Genomic DNA, 19,267 nt, shown 5'->3' on the forward strand with positions numbered 1-19,267 from the left:
TATTCTACACTTTGGGAGGGGCTCCTCCAGGGGTTGGGCCCCCAGTGTTTGTGGGTCCTGCATTGCAGGGTTGTGTCCTACACTAGTGTTCTGATCTTGGTTGAAGATACTCTGTTATTTTCAGTAGTGGTGGGTAAAATCACTGTGGAAGCCATGACAATAAGATGACATATTTATGTGTTATTTGATTTGATACATTTTTATTTTTATTGAAGCCTGGCTGAATACATGCCACTGGTTATTTACAACCTGTTTTCCCGCCGTTGGCCAGAGACTGTTATTGATTGGTATGATGTCATTGGGAAGACCATTTTGCCTAAAATCCAATTATGTTTATTATTGTGTTTTGTGTGTATTGCTAAATATGACTACTGAAGGTGAACTTGAACTTCAAGTAAGCAGCTAGAAGTACTTTGTTATCAAAGTAAAATCAGAATTGGCATATGGATCATGAAGCTTTAGTTTTTTTAACCAAGTTAGTTTGTATTTTCCTTTAGTTGTTTGCTAGATTGGAGGGGAGATGATCATTGAGGGACATTGAACCTGACATCTTTCCTGGACCAATTCAAGATAGTTTGGCCCTATAGGCTCATTTAACTGCTGTTTAGACAGCAAGACAGGACAATGTCAGTCCATATAAAGAAATAACCACAGTAGTCACGTCTTCTCTCCAGGTACTGGAGCAACGAACCGCCCTTGCTGTCTCTGCCTAGCCGGTTCCCCTCTCTCCACTGGGATTCTCTGCCTCTAAGCCTATTACAGGGGCCGAGTCACTGGCTTACTGGTGCTCTTCCATGCTGTCCCTAGGAGTGGTGCGTCACTTGAGTGGGTTGAGTCACTGACGTGGTCTTCCTGTCTGGGTTGGCGCCCCCCCTTGGGTTGTGCCGTGGCGGAGATCTTTGTGGGCTATACTCGGCCTTGTCTCAGGATGCTAAGTTGGTGGTTGAAGCAATCCCTCTAGTGGTGTGGGGGCTGTGCTTTGGCAAAGTGGGTGGGGTTAAATCCTGCCTGTTTGGCCCTGTCCGTGGGTATCATCGGATGGGGCCACAGTGTCTCCTGACCACTCCTGTCTCAGCCTTCAGTATTTATGCTGCAGTAGTTTATGTGTCGGGGACTAGGGTCAGTCTGTTATATCTGGAGTATTTCTCCAGTGTCCTGTGTGAATTTAAGTATGCTTTCTCTAATTCTCTCTTTCTCTCTCTCTTTCTTTCTTTTTCTCTCTCGGGGGACCTGAGCCCTGGGACCATGCCTCAGGACTACCTGGCATGATGACTCCTTGCTGTCCACCTGGCCGTGCTGCTGCTCCAGTTTCAACTGTTCTGCCTGCGGGTATGGAACCCTGACCTGTTCACCTGACGTGCTACCTGTCCCAGACCTGCTGTTTTCAACTCTCTAGAGACAGCAGGAGCGGTAGAGATACTCTCAATGATCGGCTATGAAAAGCCAACTGACATTTACTCCTGAGGTGCTGACCTGTTGCACCCTCGACAACCACTGCGATTATTATTATTTGACCATGCTGGTCATTTATGAACATTTGAACATCTTGGCCATGTTCTGTTATAATCTCCACCCGGCACAGCCAGAAGAGGACTGGCCACCCCTCATAGCCTGGTTCCTCTAGGTTTCTTCCTAGGTTTTGGTTTTTCCTAGCCACCGTGCTTCTACACCTGCATTGCTTGCTGTTTGGGGTTTTAGGCTGGGTTTCTGTACAGCACTTTGAGATATCAGCTGATGTAAGAAGGGCTATATAAATACATTTCATTTGATTCTCTCCAGGTGACGTTGTGGAGTTCCATGGCACGAGGGCAATGGGAAGACGCAGACTCTGTTCAATCTGGTGACCCACTGCATCCTCCCAACCGACCGGGGCGGCCCAGAGGTGAAGGTCATGTACGTGGACACCAACTACCACTTTGACATGCTGAGTCTGGTGAAAGTACTGGAGCAGCGCCTGGGGGAGGACACCAAAGGGTAGGATGGTGATGCGGTGGTAGTGCCTGAGGAGAGGGTGCGAGCCTGCCTGGGCCGACTCTTCGTGGTCCTCTGCTCCAGCTCAGTCCAGCTGCTTCTCACACTGCACTATCTGGAAAATACCTTCTGCAGCCAGCCCGCCCTGTGCCTATTGGTCATCGACAGCATCTCAGCCTTCTATTGGGTGGACCGGAGCAGCGGAGAGGAGAGCGTGGCCAAGCAGGAAGCCATACTCAGGAAGTGTTCAGAGCCCCTTGCCCGGCTGCTAAGGGACTACCTCATTGTGGTGTTTGCCACCACGCACGCCAACATCAGGAACTACGGGCACTCGGATCAGGCTGACACAGCAGCCATGACACCTGGGCCCTCTGAGCCATCCTCATCGTATTCCTCCTGGAGACGGTGGTCCTCCTCCCATGCCTCAGACTTTGACAAGGCCTACATCAGCAGGGATTGGCAGAGGCTAGTGACACACAAGGAGACGCGACCAAGGACAGAAACCAGGTGTTTTCAACTGCATACACCACCACAAAGACATGAGGCGCGAAACACTCCTCGTTCTGTGTAATGTAAAGGGGGTTCAGTTTTTATAAAGAATGTTGTTGAACTCATTTAATTGAATTCTATTCCAATTCCGGATGTGTTCAACTGATAGAAGAATCATTTTGAACTATAGCAACTTTTAGTGATTTTATTTCTAACAGTTGTTGGATTATTTTAAATCCACCAAATGCGGATGGTTATTATGTTATTTGTTTTGTTAAGAGGGGAAAGAGAGTAAGATAGGGCAACTGTTACACACAGAGGTCGCAAATGTTTTGAAAAGAAATCACACCAGTTAAGTTTTGATAGGTAGCATTCCTCTGGTCTGGTCCGGAGTGTCCGTGGTACGCCAAAGGGAACTCTAAGGTTATTATGCTATAAATCCTGCTGCTATAGCAAAACATGTATCTTTGTTTACTATACACACCCTCCATCCCTCACCATAAAAGTCTTCATTTTACGTAAATATTTACATTGTTCATTGAGCAGTAATGCCTTTCTTCATTGAAGCACTGAATATTTAGTTATATAATTCAAGCGGTTAAATATGCTTTACTCTGTAGCGATAGCTGTAGGTTAAATATTGTCATGAAAGCCTAAAGGCCTGAAATATTTCATGGTGTGTTATATCAGTAAACCTGAAATTACTCTTCACATGAGATCTTCTTTAAGTCTTTTAGGGATGAGCATATTTGACAGAGACAGAGTTTTGACAGGCAGTTCAAGGGTAGAGTGGATGGAGCAGAGTATCTACAGCTCAGTCATCCAGTTTCAGGTTTAGTCTGGGGTACAGTAAGTGTTAACCAAACTCACCCTGTTTAGGACTTCCTTAATCACTTAGCGTGATTGATAGTTTTATATTTTTCATGGGCTGTTGGTCTCCACTTTTGATGCACAACATCAATTCCCAGGTTCAGGCCTAGCTTGAAATATGGGGAGTGCTGTCAATCTAGCAAGCACTGCTATTTAAATGGGGTCTTCGTGTTCAAGCAGGACAACTCTCCCCCTACTCAATTATCCCCTGACTTTGGACACCCAACCAGCATCCCACAGCGATACCATAGATAAACAACAAATTACACAGTCATTGTCAGTCAATCATCCCGTGGAACCCAGGCTGCTAGTAGCTCATTGACGGAGACCAGCTGTACTGTACATAATAGCAGGGTTTTGTTCCCTCCCTGTGGATCCTTGTATTGTTTCACGCCTCTCTGTTCTATAAGGCAAGCCTTACAGAGTAATTAGACACTGAATGGTTTGTTATTACTCAAAGAAGAGTTGATAAAGTACCCACCCACCCCTCCTCCAACCAGCAGCAGCTGTTCACTCCAGTACTTCATTGTCCTATGTCATGTGACCAAGGTTATTATAGTTTTGTGATTTAATATTTGTTTTTATTTCTATTTTTAGATTTTATTTGACATTCAATTTAGTTTCAGTTAGTTTTCAGACTTGATTTACTAAAAATATTTACTAAAAATACAAAAATATAAACACAACATGTAAAGTGTTGGTCCCATGTTTCATGAGCTGAAATAAAAGATCCCAGAATTTTTCTATATGTACAAAAAGCTTATTTCTCTCCAATTTTGTGCACACATTTGTTTACATCCCTGTTAGTGAGTATTTCTCCTTTGCCAAGACAATCCATCCATCTGACAGGTGTACACAGGTGCACCTTGTGCTGGAGACAGTAAAAGGCCACTCTAAAATGTGCAGTTTTGTCACAACACAATGCCACAGATGTCTCAAATTTTGAGGAAGCATGCAATTAGCATGCTGACTGCAGGAATGTCCACCAGAGCTCTTGACAGATAATTCAATGTTAATTTCCCTACCATAAGCTGCCTCCGTTGTTTTAAAAAATTTGGCAGTACGTCCAACCGGCCTCACAACCACAGACCACACGTAACCACACCAGCCCAGGACCTTCACATCCAACTTCTTTACCTGCGGGATGTTCTGAGACCAGCCACCCGAACAGCTGATGAAACTGAGTAATTCTGTTTGTAATAAAGCCCTTTTGTGTGGATAAACTCATTCTGATTGGCTGGGCCTGGCTCCCCAGTGGGTGGGCATGGCTCCCAAGTGGGTGGGCCTATGCCCTTTTTTGGGATGTCACTTCTTGCCTCTGGGGGAAAGTAATACATAAGGTGATGGGTCGGGACATGGGTTTGGTTAGGTTTAACTATAAACCGATCCTAATGTGACTTGGATTTAAAAGGAAAGGCTCCTAGACTGGATAAGTGCCATGTTTATACCAATCCAATGCTTTTTTAACTTTAATAGTAGATATAAGAAAAATCAAGTACCTTTACCTTTATCTAATAGAAAGATAGAGGAGAAAACAACAAATGAAGTCATGGCCCATTTGAAGTTATGTTTATGCAGTGGAGGCAGGTGGGAGAAGCTATAGGAGTAATGGTTAGAATGGAATTAATGGGACGGAGTCATGTGATTTCCATATGTTTGATACATTTAATACCGTTCCATTACTTCCATCACAGCCATTACAATGAGTCCATCCTCCTATAGCAGGGGCAGAAACCAGATCCAGTGCCACAGGGCACAGCTTTGAATAAACAGCTATCCTTGCCTGCCAGAACTGAAGAGGTGACTCTGTAAACAAGATACCCTTTACCTCTTCCAGATATTTCCACAGCTCACAAGGGCAGGGATCTACAGTGCACCCATTTTACCCTCATATGTGGCTAAATATTTTGCTGTGCTACCTGGAATTTTAATTTAGGAGCACCAGTGTGCCTCGAAAAATTAAGGATTCTAGCTTTAATACCTCTAATATTTTTCATTGTGCTTTTAAATGTATTTGTGTGCGCCTACATTTTTCAACTTAGATTCACACATGCTCCTTGTAAAAAAGGTCAGCGTAGAGCCCTGCACGGGGAACTTAATGCCTTGCCAGGTTGACACTCTGCCTGAACAGTGACCTCAGACACAATCTTCGATGTGAGGAAGCTATATTTCTGAAGCACTGGGGTCGAGATCCTCGCTGGATTCATCGTGCTGGCATTGTCCTGGGGTAATGCTGCTCCATGGTTGTACTTTCTGATTTGCTGAATTACAAAATACTCTGCTTCACTCATCAGTGGCTCCATCTCTGTTGAGTGAAGTGAGTCCATCGGGCAAGCTGCTGCAGGGTTTGGCTACCAGAGGAGTTAGTATGCATGTGAAGCACTCACCCAGTGACTTCAGTTGGACCTGTGCAGACTGTTTTGCAACAGTAGTTGACTGCAAGTGTGCCTCAAGGTTGAGAAGGCACGGTACCACATTAGACAGAGACTGGCTGTCAGTTTCAAGTTGATCGGTGTGGATTGCAAAGGGCTCCAGCAACTTCACAAGCTGCTCTAGCTTGGCCAAGTGATGCTCCGCACTCACCCTCTGATTTTTCACTGTTAGGTAGTGTGATAGCTAGTGATAGGGATGCACAAACAAGGCCCATTTGAGCATTTACCTGTAGATTTACATAAGTATTCAGACCCTTTACTCAGTACTTTGTTGAAGCACCTTTGGCAGTGATTATAGCCTTGAGTCTTCTTGGGTATGACACCACAAGCTTGGCACACCTGTACTTGGGGAGTTTCTCCCATTCTTCTCTGCAGATCCTCTCAAGCTTTGTTAGGTTGGATGGGGAGCATCGCTGAACAGCTATTTTCAGGTCTCTCCAGAGATGTTTGATCGGGTTCAAGTCCGGGCTCTAGCTGGGCCACTCAAGGACATTCAGAGACTTGTCCCGAAGCCACTCCTGTTTTGTCTTGGCTGTGTGCTTAGGGTTGTTGTCCTGTTGGAAGGTGAACCTTCGCCCCAGTCTAAGGTCCTGAGCGCTTTGGAGCAGGTTTTCATCAAGGATCTCTCTGTGTTATGCTCCTTTCATCTTTCCCTCAATCCTGACTAGTCTCCCAGTCCCTGCCGCTGAAAAACATCACCACAGCATGATGCTGCCACCACCATGCTTCAACGTAGAGATGGTGACAGGTTTCCTCCAGACGTGACGCTTGGCACTCAGGCCAAAGAGTTCAACTTTGGTTTCATCAGATCAGAGAATCTTGTTTCTCATGGTCTGAGAGTCCTTTAGGTGCCTTTTGGCAAACTCCAAGCGGGCTGTCATGTGCCTTTTGCTAAGGAGTGGATTCCGTCTGGCCACTCCACCATAAAGGCCTGATTGGTAGAATGCTGCAGAGATGGTTGTCCTTCTGGAAGGTTCTCCCATCTCCACAGAGGACCTCTGAAGCTCTGTCAGAGTGACTATCAGGTTCTTGGTGACCTCCCTGATCAGTTTGGCCGGGTGGCCAGCTCTAGGAAGAGTCTTGGTGGTTCCAAAGTTTTTCCATTTAAGAATGATGGAGGCCACTGTGTTCTTGGGGACCGTCAATGCTGCAGACATTTCTTGGTACCCTTCCCCATATCTGTGCCTTGACACAATCCTGTGTCGGAGCTCTACAGACAATACCTTCGACCTCATGGCTTGGTTTTTGCTCTGACATGCACTGTCAACTGTGGGACCTTATATAGACAGGTGTGTGCCTTTCCAAATAATGTCCAATCAATTGAATTTACCACAGGTGGTCTCCAATCAAGTTATAGAAACATCTCAAGGATGATCAATGTAAACAGGATGCACCGGAGCTCAATTTCGAGTCTCATAGCAAAGGGTCTGAATACTTATGGAAATAAGGTATTTCTAAAAACATGTTTCCGCTTTGTCATTATGGGCTATTGTGGGTAGATTTATGAGAAACATTTTTAATTTAATCCATTTTAGAATAAGGCTGTAGCGTAACAAAAGGTGGAAAAAGTAAAGGGGTCTGAATACTTTCTGAATGCCCTGTATACACTGGCCTTCAACTTGAATGTCCCCCAGCATGAATGATACAATTGTGCATCTTCATATTATCAGTCATGTTTGAAATGTTCAATAATAACCCATACTCTCCTTCATAATCCATATTCACACGGTGTTGCTCTTGGCTATAAAGGCATCACCTTAATTCTAGTTTTCCTGGAATACCAGTAACAATACTAGTTCACAAAATCTCACTTAGAGGCCAGATAGCTCAATCCCTTTTCAGCAAATGTGTGTAATTGTTGTCAGCACAAGCTATCAATCTATTTTTATGTAATGCACATTACATGATGCCACACAGGCTCAATATCAAATTAATTATGCCACATAGGATCAATATCAAACGGATTATGCCACACAGGCTCAATATCAAATGGACCCAACCCCAAATTATCCATTTGTTTACCTTTTGATTGCAACTGGGTCCCCATGCCCACATTAAACTGGCCGACTCAAAGAACATGACAGCACAGCAGTCTTTAACTTTGGTTCAGAAAATCAAATGAATGCCAAGCGGTGCACAAAAGGGAGAAAGTTCCTCTTAGTTGATTTGTTTATTGCTGTTGATTTTATGTGCGTTCTTCAGCAGTTAACAAAAGGCTTGATGCCTGGGGAGGGCTTATGGCTCTGAATGATATCCTTAGTAGTCCAAGCCTGGTGTTAAGAAAAAGAAGTGTTCAACAACATATCCCTAATTAGAAGACAAGAGACCAATGGTTCTTGGTTCATTATTTGGCTATGTGTTTAGTTGAATGTGTGTGTATGTTTTATTTAGGCTTTGAGAAATAGGGAAATAAGGTAAAACATAATGGAAGTTGCCAACTAACCTAACTCCATTAAATCCAGAGTGATGGTCTTTAGTCTCCTATGTGGCATGCATTCGTCTTTCCATCACTGCTGACTGGTTTAAAAATAATAACAGATTGCAGAATCATAAGGGGTGGCAGGCAACCTAGTGGTTAGAGCATTGGGCCAGTAACTGAAAGGTTGTTGGATCAAATCCCCGATCTGATAAATCTGTCACTCTATCCCTGAGCAAGGCAGTTAACCCACTGTTTCCTGGGCGCTGAAAACGTAGATGTTGATTACGGCAGCCCCCCACACCTCTGATTCAGAGGGGGTGGGTTAAATGCAAAAGACACATTACAGTTGACTGCATTCAGTTGTGCAATATTCAGCAGGCACTTTTATTCACAGCATCTTACATACATTTTACGTATGGGTGGTCCTAGGATTTGAACCCACTACCCTTGGGTTACAAGCATCATGCGCTACCAACTTACAGTTGAAGTCGGAAGTTTAGCCACCTTAGCCAAACACATTTAAACTCAGTTTTTCACAATCCCTGACATTTAATCCTAGTAAAAATTCCCTGTCTTAGGGCAATTAAGATAACCACATTATTTTAAGAATGTGAAATGTCAGAATAATAGTAGAGAGAATGATTTATTTCAGCTTTTATTTCTTTCATCACATTCCCAGTGGGTCAGAAGTTTACGTACACTCAATTAGTATTTGGTAGCATTGCCTTTAAATTGTTTAACTTGGGTCAAACGTTTTGGGTATCCTTCCACAAGCTTCCCACAATAAGTGGGGGGAATTTTGGCCCATTACTCCTGACAGAGCTGGTGTAACTGTAACTGAGTCAGGTTTGTAGGCCTCCTTGCTCACACACACTTTTTCTGTAGGATTGAGGTCAGGGCTTTGTGATGGCCTCTCCAATACCTTGACTTTGTTGTCCTTAAGCCATTTTGCCACAACTTTGGAAGTATGCTTGGGGTCATTGTCCATTTGGAAGACCCATTTGCAACCAAGCTTTAACTTCCTGACTGATGTCTTGAGATGTTGCTTCAATATATCCACATAATTTTCCTTCCTCATGATGCCATCTGTTTTGTGAAGTGCACTAGTCCCTCTTGCAGCAAAGCACCCCCACAACATGATGCTGCCACCCCGTGCTTCACCGGTTTGGATGGTGTTCTTCGGCTTGCAATCCTCCCCCTTTTTCTCCTCCAAACATAACGATGGTCATTATGGCCAAACATTCTATTTTTGTTTCATCAAACCAGAGGACATTTCTCCAAAAAGTATGATCTTTGTCCCCATGTGCAGTTGCAAACCGTAGTCTGGCTTTTTTATGGCGGTTTTGGAGCAGTGGCTTCTTCCTTGCTGAGCGGACTTTCAGGTTATGTCGATATAGGACTCTTTTACTGTGGATATAGATACTTTTGTACCTCCAGCATCTTCACAAGGTCCTTTGCTGTTGTTCTGGGATTGATTTGCACTTTTCGCACCAAAGTACATTCATCTCTAGGAGACAGAACACGTCTCCTTCCTGAGCGGTATGACGGCTGCGTGGTCCCATGGTGTTTATACTCGCCTACTATTGTTTGTACAGATGAACGTGGTACCTTCAGGGGTTTGGAAATTGCTCCCAAGGATGAACCAGACTTGTGGAGGTCTACAATCCTTTTCTGAGGTCTTGGCTGATTTCTTTTGATTTTCCCATGATGTCAAGCAAAGAGGCACTGAGTTTGAAGGTAGCCCTTGAAATACATCCACAGGTACACCTCCAATTGACTCAAATTTACATTTACATTTACATTTACGTCATTTAGCAGACACTCTTATCCAGAGCGACTTACAAATTGGTGCATTCACCTTATGATATCCAGTGGAACAACCACTTTACAATAGTACATCTAATTGACAAATGATGTCAATTAGCCTATCAGAAGCTTCTAAAGCCATGACATCACTTTCTGGAATTTTCCGAGCTGTTTAAATGCACAGTCAACTTAGTGTATGTAAACTTCTGACCCACTGGAATTGTGATACAGTGCATTATAAGTGAAATAATCTGTCTGTAAACAATTGTTGGAAACATTCCTTGTGTCATGCACGAAGTAGATGACCTAACGGACTTGCCAAAACTATAGTTTGTTAACAAGAAATTTGACTCCAATCTAAGTGTATGTACACTTCCGACTTCGACTGTATACACTGTAGGTACAAAGGACCGAAGATACCATGGTGTTAATGTTTCATGAATAAAACCTCACTGTAGTCATGTATCAACGCAGTGTAAAAGTTGGCATTTGTGAGGATGGATACACAAAGAATACAATCAGTATATTCTACTAGCCACTGCCTAAGCTAGGCTATCTGGCGGGTGTGAGCCAGTGGTAACCACAGGGTTGCTTCAGCAGGAGACCTCCAGCTGGTCTAATTTGTAAATGTATTGTCCAAGTCACAGGATGTTGGTGGCATGTTAATTGGGGAGGACGGGTTTGTGGTAATGGCTGGAACAGAATAAGTTGAATGGTAACAAATACATCAAACACATGGTTTGATGCCATTCCATTCTCTCCGTTCCAGCCATTATTATGAGCCGTTCTCCTCGCAGCAGCCTCCACTGTTCCAAGTCTCTCAAATGTTAAACCCCTGCAGAACGTGACACAAAGAAGGGCTAATTAAGACCAATAGATTGGCGCATGTTCAATTATGATTATTTTGTTCTTTTCAATTCTCAGGTTTCAAAGGGCTTGGGTTGTATAGGGAGAGGGGCCTCCATTAGGATTGCATAATACGACAGGGAAGAGAGCGGTGCAGTCCCCTTCAAGGTATATACAATTGAGCTTGAAAGAAGAATGCCTGGCATTAGCAATTCAAAATTAATCCCATATTGTATCAAAATAAGACCTCCCTGAATTAATTAGAAATTATTTGGGATGGCAAAACATAACATTCAAATTAACCTTTAGCTTGAGCTGGGCTGTATAAATTGCTCTTTTTTTTAAATTTAACTAAGCAAGTCAGTTAAGAACAAATTCTTATTTACAATGACGGCCTACCCCAGCCAAACCCGGACGACGCTGGGCCAATTGTGCGCCGCCCTATGGGACTCCCAACCACGACCAGATGTGATACAGTCTGGATCCAAACCAGGGACTGTAGTGACGCCTTTTGCACTGAGATGCAGTGCCTTAGACAGCTGCGCCACAAACCCAGCTAACAATTCTAGGGAGAGAGAATGTTTTTGTAACGTTAACCGTAAAGTTACCCTAATGTTTGAGTGTCCAGTTTTCTGTTAGAATGTTCCCCTAACTATCTCTGTTAGCAAAAACCTTCTGAGAATCTTTTTGGCATGTTTTGGTGTTAAAGTTATGTCAAGCAGAACTTATCTAGAACGTGGTTACAATGGTTTCAGAATATAACACATTCATTTGATTAATGGGTTTTATGGGACGTTGTAAGAACATTCACGTGTCCAGTTTTCTAAGGGTTAGGAGAATATTCCATCAACGTTCCACCAAATATACACAGAACATAACTCAGCAAAGGCAGCAGTGATCTCTTCGTCCAGAAACACCACATCAAATCTGAAAATCATCTCGAGGTTGTGCACAAAGGCACAAATATGGTAGCCAAAGTTCCAGAAATGCATGAAAGATGAGAAATCCATACAGCTTATTTTTTGTGTGACCCCCCCCCCCCCCCACACACACACACACACACACACACCCACACTTACTTGCTTATGGTAGTCCATCGTATTCGATGATGACTTCCCCTTTTGAGTTAACGGTGAGTTCTTTGGTGACTGGAGTCCAATCTGAGATCCACAAACTTTATTGCAGGTGGGGCATATGCAGTCTGTGTTGGCGAGGGCAGGCATGGTTGTATGTCTTCTGAGCTGTTTTTGCTGTATCTTTGTGCTCCTCTCCTCCTCCCACCTCTGTACACAGCTCTGTCAGAGCAGCCGCCAGGTGGAACGGTTGACAGCAGCATCCTCTAGGTCTGTGGGTTTGATGTTGCACTTCTTCAGCAATGTTTTCAACTGGTCCTTGTAGTGCTTCATCTGACCTTGCAGACCTCCAGCCAAGATGTAGCTGGCCATACAGGATCTTCCGCGGCAAGCGCTCCTGAGACATTCATATGACATGCCCAAGTCAGCGCTGTTGGTTTTGGGTGACCATGGCCTCCATACTCTTGCAGTTAGTCTTAGCAAGTATTTCTGTATGGGGCACACAGTTGCACCAGGATGGAATCGCTTGAGCTGCTTGTTGTGGCGACTGTAAATGACCCAGGCTTCACAGCTGTAAAGAAGTGTGGTGATGCAGACGGCTTGATAGACGGTGACTTTGGTGTGGAGGTGGAGATCCCTGTTTTGGAAGACCCTGCGTATGAATTTCCTGAAGGCAGCTGATGCTTGCTTGATCCTATTTTGAATTTTGAGATCGATGCTGTAGTCCTCTGAGAGAATGCTGCCCAGGTATTTGAAGGACGGAACTATTGCCATTGATTTGTGTTCAATGGTGAAGACAGGCATGGTGGGTGGAGGGCTGGATTTCCATTGGCAGACCACCTCTGTCTTGGTGGTGTCGATAGACAGTCTCATCCTGCTATAGACCCTCACAGCCGCTACAAAGATGGACTGAAGGTCTTCCGGAGTGTGGGCCACAAGAGCACAGTCATCAGCATACTGCAGCTCAAGAACCCGTTCCGTCAAAACCATGGTGGTTGCTTAGAGCCTATGTTGAACAGGTTTCCATCCAGCCTGAAGTCCACCACAACACCACTGCTGTCCTCAAGCTCCTTGTGGAGAAGCTGGGTGACACATAGGAGGAAGATGTTAAAGAATAACAGTACCAGCACACATCCCTGCCTCACACCAATGCTTACTCCAAAGGGCACTGACTCCTGCCCTCCAATGGCCACCCAAGCCATCATCCCATCATGGAACTGGCAAAGGATGTTGACAAATTTGTCTGGACAGCCAAATTTGAGTAGAATGCCCCGTAGTAGTTCCCTGCTCACTGTGTCGAAGGCCTTGGAGAGGTCGACAAAGGCCATGAAAAAGTCCTGATGTTGTTCACGGCACTTCTCCTGGAGTTGCTGTTCCGTGAATATCATGTCGACCGTACTACTGTTCTTTCTGAAGCCGCATTGTGACTCTGGTAACAGCTCCTCTGTGATGTTGTTCACCAGCCTGTGTAGCATCACCTTAGCCAGGACCTTGCCGGCAACAGCCAGAAGGGATATCCCCCGGCTGTTCCCGCAGATGGACTTGTCACCATTGTTCTTATAGATGGTGACAATGTTTGCATCTCGCCACTGTAGGGGGACCATCTCCTGGTCCCAAACCTCAGTAATGTACTGGTGGAGCGTTCTGGTGCAGAAGTCTTAAGTAGCTCTGCCGGGATGCTGTCAGTGCCAGGGGTCTTGTTGTTCTTGAGGGAACTGACAGCTGATAACACCTCTTAGAAAGTTGGCAAATGGTTAAGGTCTTGAATGGGTGGACAGACAGGCAGTTCTTCCAGGATTGAGTGCTCTGTAGGAGAATGCTGATTGAGTAGTGCTTCAAAGTTGTCAGCCCACCTAATCAGGATCTGCTTTTGGTCCTTCAAGAGAGTCAGACAATCAGCTGTTTTCATGGGGGTGATGGAGCAACTTCTAGAGACATAGATAGCTTTAGTTGAGTTGTAGAAATTGTGCATGTCATTTTTGTCTGCATAAATTTGGATTTCCTGTGCCTTATTCATCCACCATCCCTTACTACAGTTTTCTCAAGCCGGATACAGTGCAGACTCCTCTTACTGGACTTCTGCAGGCGTTGGAGGGAACGTATTCTCACCTGGAGTTTTGCCAGTATAATACGGTGATCTGTCCAGCATTCTGCACCCCTCGTGGCAGGTGTCAGCAGGACGTCATTAGTGTCAGAACGTCTCACTATGATGTAGTCAATCAGGTGCCAGTATTTGGAGCGTGGGTGCATCCATGATGTTTTATATTTGTTCTTCTGCTGGAACAAGGCGTTGGTGACAATGAGATTGTGCTCAGCACATAGAATTAGCAGTCTCATTCTGTTCTCATTGACCTGGCCAACACCATGCCTACCCAGCACTCCGCTCCATATCCTGTTGTTCTGTCCCACCCTAGCGTTGAAGTCACCCAGCAGAAAGATCTTGTCATTCCTGGGGATGCGGTGAAGGGCCTCATCTAGTGACTAGTAGAAGTAGTCCTTTGCCTCATTTTCAGATGGTAACGTTGGTGCGTATGCACTGAGAAGAGTAGCATAACGCATCTTGGCTAAGGGGATACGGAGAGACATGACTCTTTCACTTATGCTGACAGGTGTTTTGGTGAGGTTGGGTAGAAGGCTGTTCTTAATTGCCAGTCCCACACCGTGCTGATGTTGTCCACCCAGAGGGTAACCTTTCCAGGAAAAAGGTGTAACCTTCTCCCTCCTCTTTCAAGGAACCTTCATCCAGGAACCTGGTCTCACTCAGGGCAGCAATGTCAATGTTGTAGCGCCTTAGTTCTGCAGCAATCAAAGCTGTTCTCTGATGGGGTCTATCGCTATTATCGTCAGTGTCCAAAAGATTCAGGGGAATTATTTTCTTTCGTTTTTTTCGACTACTGAGTGGAACTCCTGATAGGTGCAGTAGCCTATCCTGGATGGAGTGAGTGGGCAATTTTTAGGCCACCTTTTCTAGGCCTCTCCCCAGCTGGGGTGAGCAGTGTGGCTCCTAAATAGGGCGGCTCAGTCACACAGGGGTCTGCCGTGAGCAGCTGCCACTCAAGTCCCAGCTGTTGGTGACCATAATAGCCCTGTGCCGCTGGCGTGCAGGAGTCTGATTAATGGCTCCCAGTGCATTCACTCCTGCCCCTGTCACCAGACATCCCAACACCGCCAGACTTTAGTCTGGTTTCCGTGGATACCTGCTCAAAGGAAGTTATTTAAAGTGCCGCTGAGGATGCGCAATCCCCAACAGCACTACTTCACTGAAGGAAGGTGAAATTCCAATGGCAAGGGGGAAACCCAGGATGACCAGTATCTTCCACAGCTGCAGGAGGCAGCCGAAACCCCAGTCTGTCAGTGTCCACCTACCGTGCTCCGCCAGCACGCTGCTTTTCTCTCAGGGTGTGCTCCCCTTGCCATTGTCGTACCAGACTAACCCACAAGGCAGCGGGACAGTGGATGATGGCTGCCAGGACGTGTCCACACAGAGGTGAGCCTGTACAGATGCATCTCTGGGGCCCACTGCTGCTCTGACATCCCTTGACAGTTAGCTTGGAGAATCAAGACAACCAGTTAACGTGTGCCACCGCGAGGAGGCCTAACCCGAGTCTTGGTCATGGAGAGGCTTTGTACCGGCAAGGGGAGACTTGTGCATGAAGCTGCTCCCCAACTCACCACAAGGGCCAGCCGGCGGCAGCGAGCTGTAAACGAGAGTATGCAAGCACGGGCTTGCAACTATCCTCTACCTAGGCACTACTGCACTAGACAGTGACAAAGCAAAAACTGTTTTTTAGAATTTTTGCAAATGTATTACAAATAAAAACAGAAATACAAGTTTGGAATCCCCAAGACTCTTCCAAGAGCTGGCCATCCGTCCAAACTGAGCAATCACGGGAAAAGGGCCTTGGTCAGGGAGGTAACCAGATGGTCACTCTGAAGGAGCTCCAGAGTTCCTCTGTGGAGATTTGAGAATCTTCCAGAAGGACAACCATCCCTGCAGCACTCCACCAATCAGGCCTTTATGGTAGAGTGGCCAGACGGAAGCCACTCCTCAGTAAAAGGCACGACAGCCCGCTTGGAGTTTGCCAAAAGGCACCTAAAGACTCTCAGACCATGAGAAACAAGATTCTCTGGTCTGATAAAACCAAGATTGAACTCTTTGGCCTGAAATGTGATATTTCAGCTTTTTATGCTTTATAATTTTGCTAAAATAAAAAAAAAAAAACTGTTTTTGCTTTTACATTATGGGGTATTGTGTGTAGATTGATGAGGAAAAAAACTATTTAATACATTTTAGATTATTACTGTAACATAACAAAATTTGGAAAAAGTCAAGGGGTCTGAATACTTTCCGAATGCACTGTATATCAACTGATCATTACTGTGTAGCTTGTTGGCCAGTAAACAACTGTGATGATTACCATGGAAGTAATGGCTGAGTCTTACTTGATGGATGGCAAATTCTGCTCTCTGTCTAATCAATAAATTATGTTCTGTCTTGACTTGGGAATGAGTAATAGCTACCTGGTCTGAAAATAGTGTTTTCTGATAACGCTCTTACACAGTTAACAACATTTCCAAATCTGATATGTTTTTCTTTGTGATTCAACCCAGATTCAAATGCAGTAGAATATTTTTTTTATAAAACCTTTGGTGTTATCCCGAAGAATCCTGGGGTCGTCTACTGAATTTGTATTGATCATTATTAATTAATTTTGTTCAATTTAAAATTGTTCACAGAGTGTAGGATTTTGTAGTAATGAAACGTTTGTGACTTTTTTAGGAGATTCTAAAATTTTAAGTTGGCAGTAGTAAGCATGGTGGTGGTCAGACAAGCTATATTTTCTTGATTAAGGAAAATAGAGGTGTAGATAACAGTATGAAATCAATTTGTGAGAATTGTTATTGCCTGTATGAGTACAAAGTGTACTCTTTTGTGTTAGGATTATGTGCTTGCCAGGTATCAATGAGTTTGTAATCAGAGAGTTTACAGTATGCCGGAGAGCCTTGGTTGCACATGGATTGTAGTCGGTCTTCTTATATTTGTCCAAAATATCATTCATGCCTGTCCCAATAACGAAATGGATTCAGCTAATTCTAACATAGGATCATATGAATTTGGAGTGTACACATAAATAAAGGCAATTTTCTTTCCGTTATGGTTATATTTAAGGAAACTGATTCTGCCTTCTTAGTCTTCGCCTTTACCCAAGATGGTAGTTCTGACTTTCTTATATATAATTATAAAAACACCTTTAATTTTGTTTGGGGTTGATGAAAAAGCAGCCAGTTCGTACAAATGGTTATCTATTCTATGTGAGTCTTTTTGAAGCAGGTGTGTTTCTTGGATCATTTGCCATATCAACATGGCTTCTTGCTAGCATATCAAGACATTCAAGAGGACAGTTTAGGACTTTCAGATTCCAAGACAGAATAGCTAGTGTTGCCATTGTTTAAAGAAAAATTATGCATTATTAATGATGTCATTGTTATCTTTAGTGTTAGTAAGCCCATGGATGTGTAACAAAAAGCAGGACCTACAGGGAAACCCACCAATTGGTCGTTCCCCACCCAGAACTCCCCCCGGGAATCATTACCCTTCCCTCCTCCCCACTTCCATAGCCCTCCCCTCCCTAGGCACTTGTGTAGATCTGAAACAACTTGAAATGTGTAAGCAATAGGGTGAATGCACTTTGAATAAATCTCAGCTCTTTTAAAAGTACACTCAATAGAATATTTGATTGATCATAGTGATTAAAAATTAGGTAACTATGCAGAAAGCCCTTCAATTGCTGAAATAATAAATATGATAAATTATGAGAATAGTCAGATTAACTAATACCTGACGTGGATGTGGTGGTGTAGTGGGAAGCTTGGTGCACCTTGAACCAAGAGATTCTGAGTTCAAATCCCAGCTGTGGACATGTTAAATAATAATTACTGTACAATGTAATCATGTAAGTTGAAAAAACTGTATGTTAAAAGCACTGTGTGAGTATCCTTGCCAACAGGCAAAGAGCTATTAGTGGTTCACCAATCAGGGCCTTGATTGGCTCTGTGATGTGTAATGAACTTTTCTTTGGACAAATAAATGTTCTTCCAACATTCCCACAAAGCATGTCTAGAACAATAATATCTTATGTTCTAAGAACATGGCAACCATGTTCTGTGTATGCTGGTGGGACGTTGATGGGATATTCTCCTAACCCACAGAATACTGGACACATGTTCTTGCAACATTCCCATGAAAAGTGTCTAGATCAATAATATCTTATGTTCGGAGAACATGGCAACCATGTTCTGTATATGTTTGGTGGAACGTTGATGGAATATTCTCCTAACCCACAGAAAACAAACAACTGAACTATATGAGTCCTACCCCTCAACACACTTAACCGGGCTCTCACGGTAGAGAAGAAGCACACTTTCATTGACCCAAATGCACACACACAACTGAGGACATAAAAGGAGGATATAAGTGAGCTCTGAGGGACTCAGCGAATCAGTGAAGCACTGTCCTATTAGACAGTGGAACCTCTTTCAACCCATGAAGCTCATTTCCTCCTGCACCTGGACCAGTCTGGACTTCCTCCATCCCATCCTTGACCCTCAGAGAGCATCCCACTAATTAGTGAGAAAAATAAATCTAATGAAAAGGGCTGAGCAGAATCAATAGAAAATGTAACACTATAGTATCATTGGCGGATGTTGATGAATGTATGGGAAGTCTTATTTGTCATTTCAAGGAAGTTGACGCATGGAGATTTAATGTAATTTGTGATTCACTTTTACGAAAAAGAAATGGATGCCTTATCCCGTGCTATACGTGTGTGTGTGTGTGTGTGTGTGTGTGTGTGTGTGTGTGATACCTAAATGTTTAATAATCAACTTATAATATGTTATGCCATGTACACTATTCATAACGATCAGAACTCCCACAGTTATCCTAATACTTTTCTGTTGTGTAAGGCAAAATGCAATTAATTATGTTATGCATTCCTACCAGCTAGTACAGTAGAGACTTTGTGTTGTATTTTATATGAATGTATTTTAGCAATAGACATTACCAATAATAATCTATTCCACAATGTGATAACTCGGAGAATAAGGGCTGTTGTAGCAACAGATATAAAAGAATTTACTGACTTGTATGCAACCATAATAACTTAACACAAAATAACAGTTATGTTGCCTCTGTGCACTGTTGAATAAAACCAGCAGATATGAATCGAAATTGAGAGAATGCATGGCTAGGCGAAACAGAATCCCGTCCACTCTATTTAGGAACTCCAGATCCATGTTTTGAGAGTTCTTGGCTGATGACTGAGAAGTCTCTTTACCTGGATAGTGCTCCAATGTATCAC

At 43.9% G+C, this 19,267-nt stretch overlaps 1 pseudogene; it reads left to right on the top strand.

Moving 5' to 3' along the window:
- The first annotated feature begins 364 nt into the window (after positions 1-364).
- On the top strand, positions 365-2,738 carry LOC115195272 (DNA repair protein XRCC2-like; annotated as a pseudogene).
- Positions 2,739-19,267: the final 16,529 nt, after the last annotated feature.

This window comes from Salmo trutta, chromosome 6 (assembly GCF_901001165.1).
Source record: "Salmo trutta chromosome 6, fSalTru1.1, whole genome shotgun sequence".
Classification (NCBI taxonomy): Eukaryota; Metazoa; Chordata; class Actinopteri; order Salmoniformes; family Salmonidae; genus Salmo; species Salmo trutta.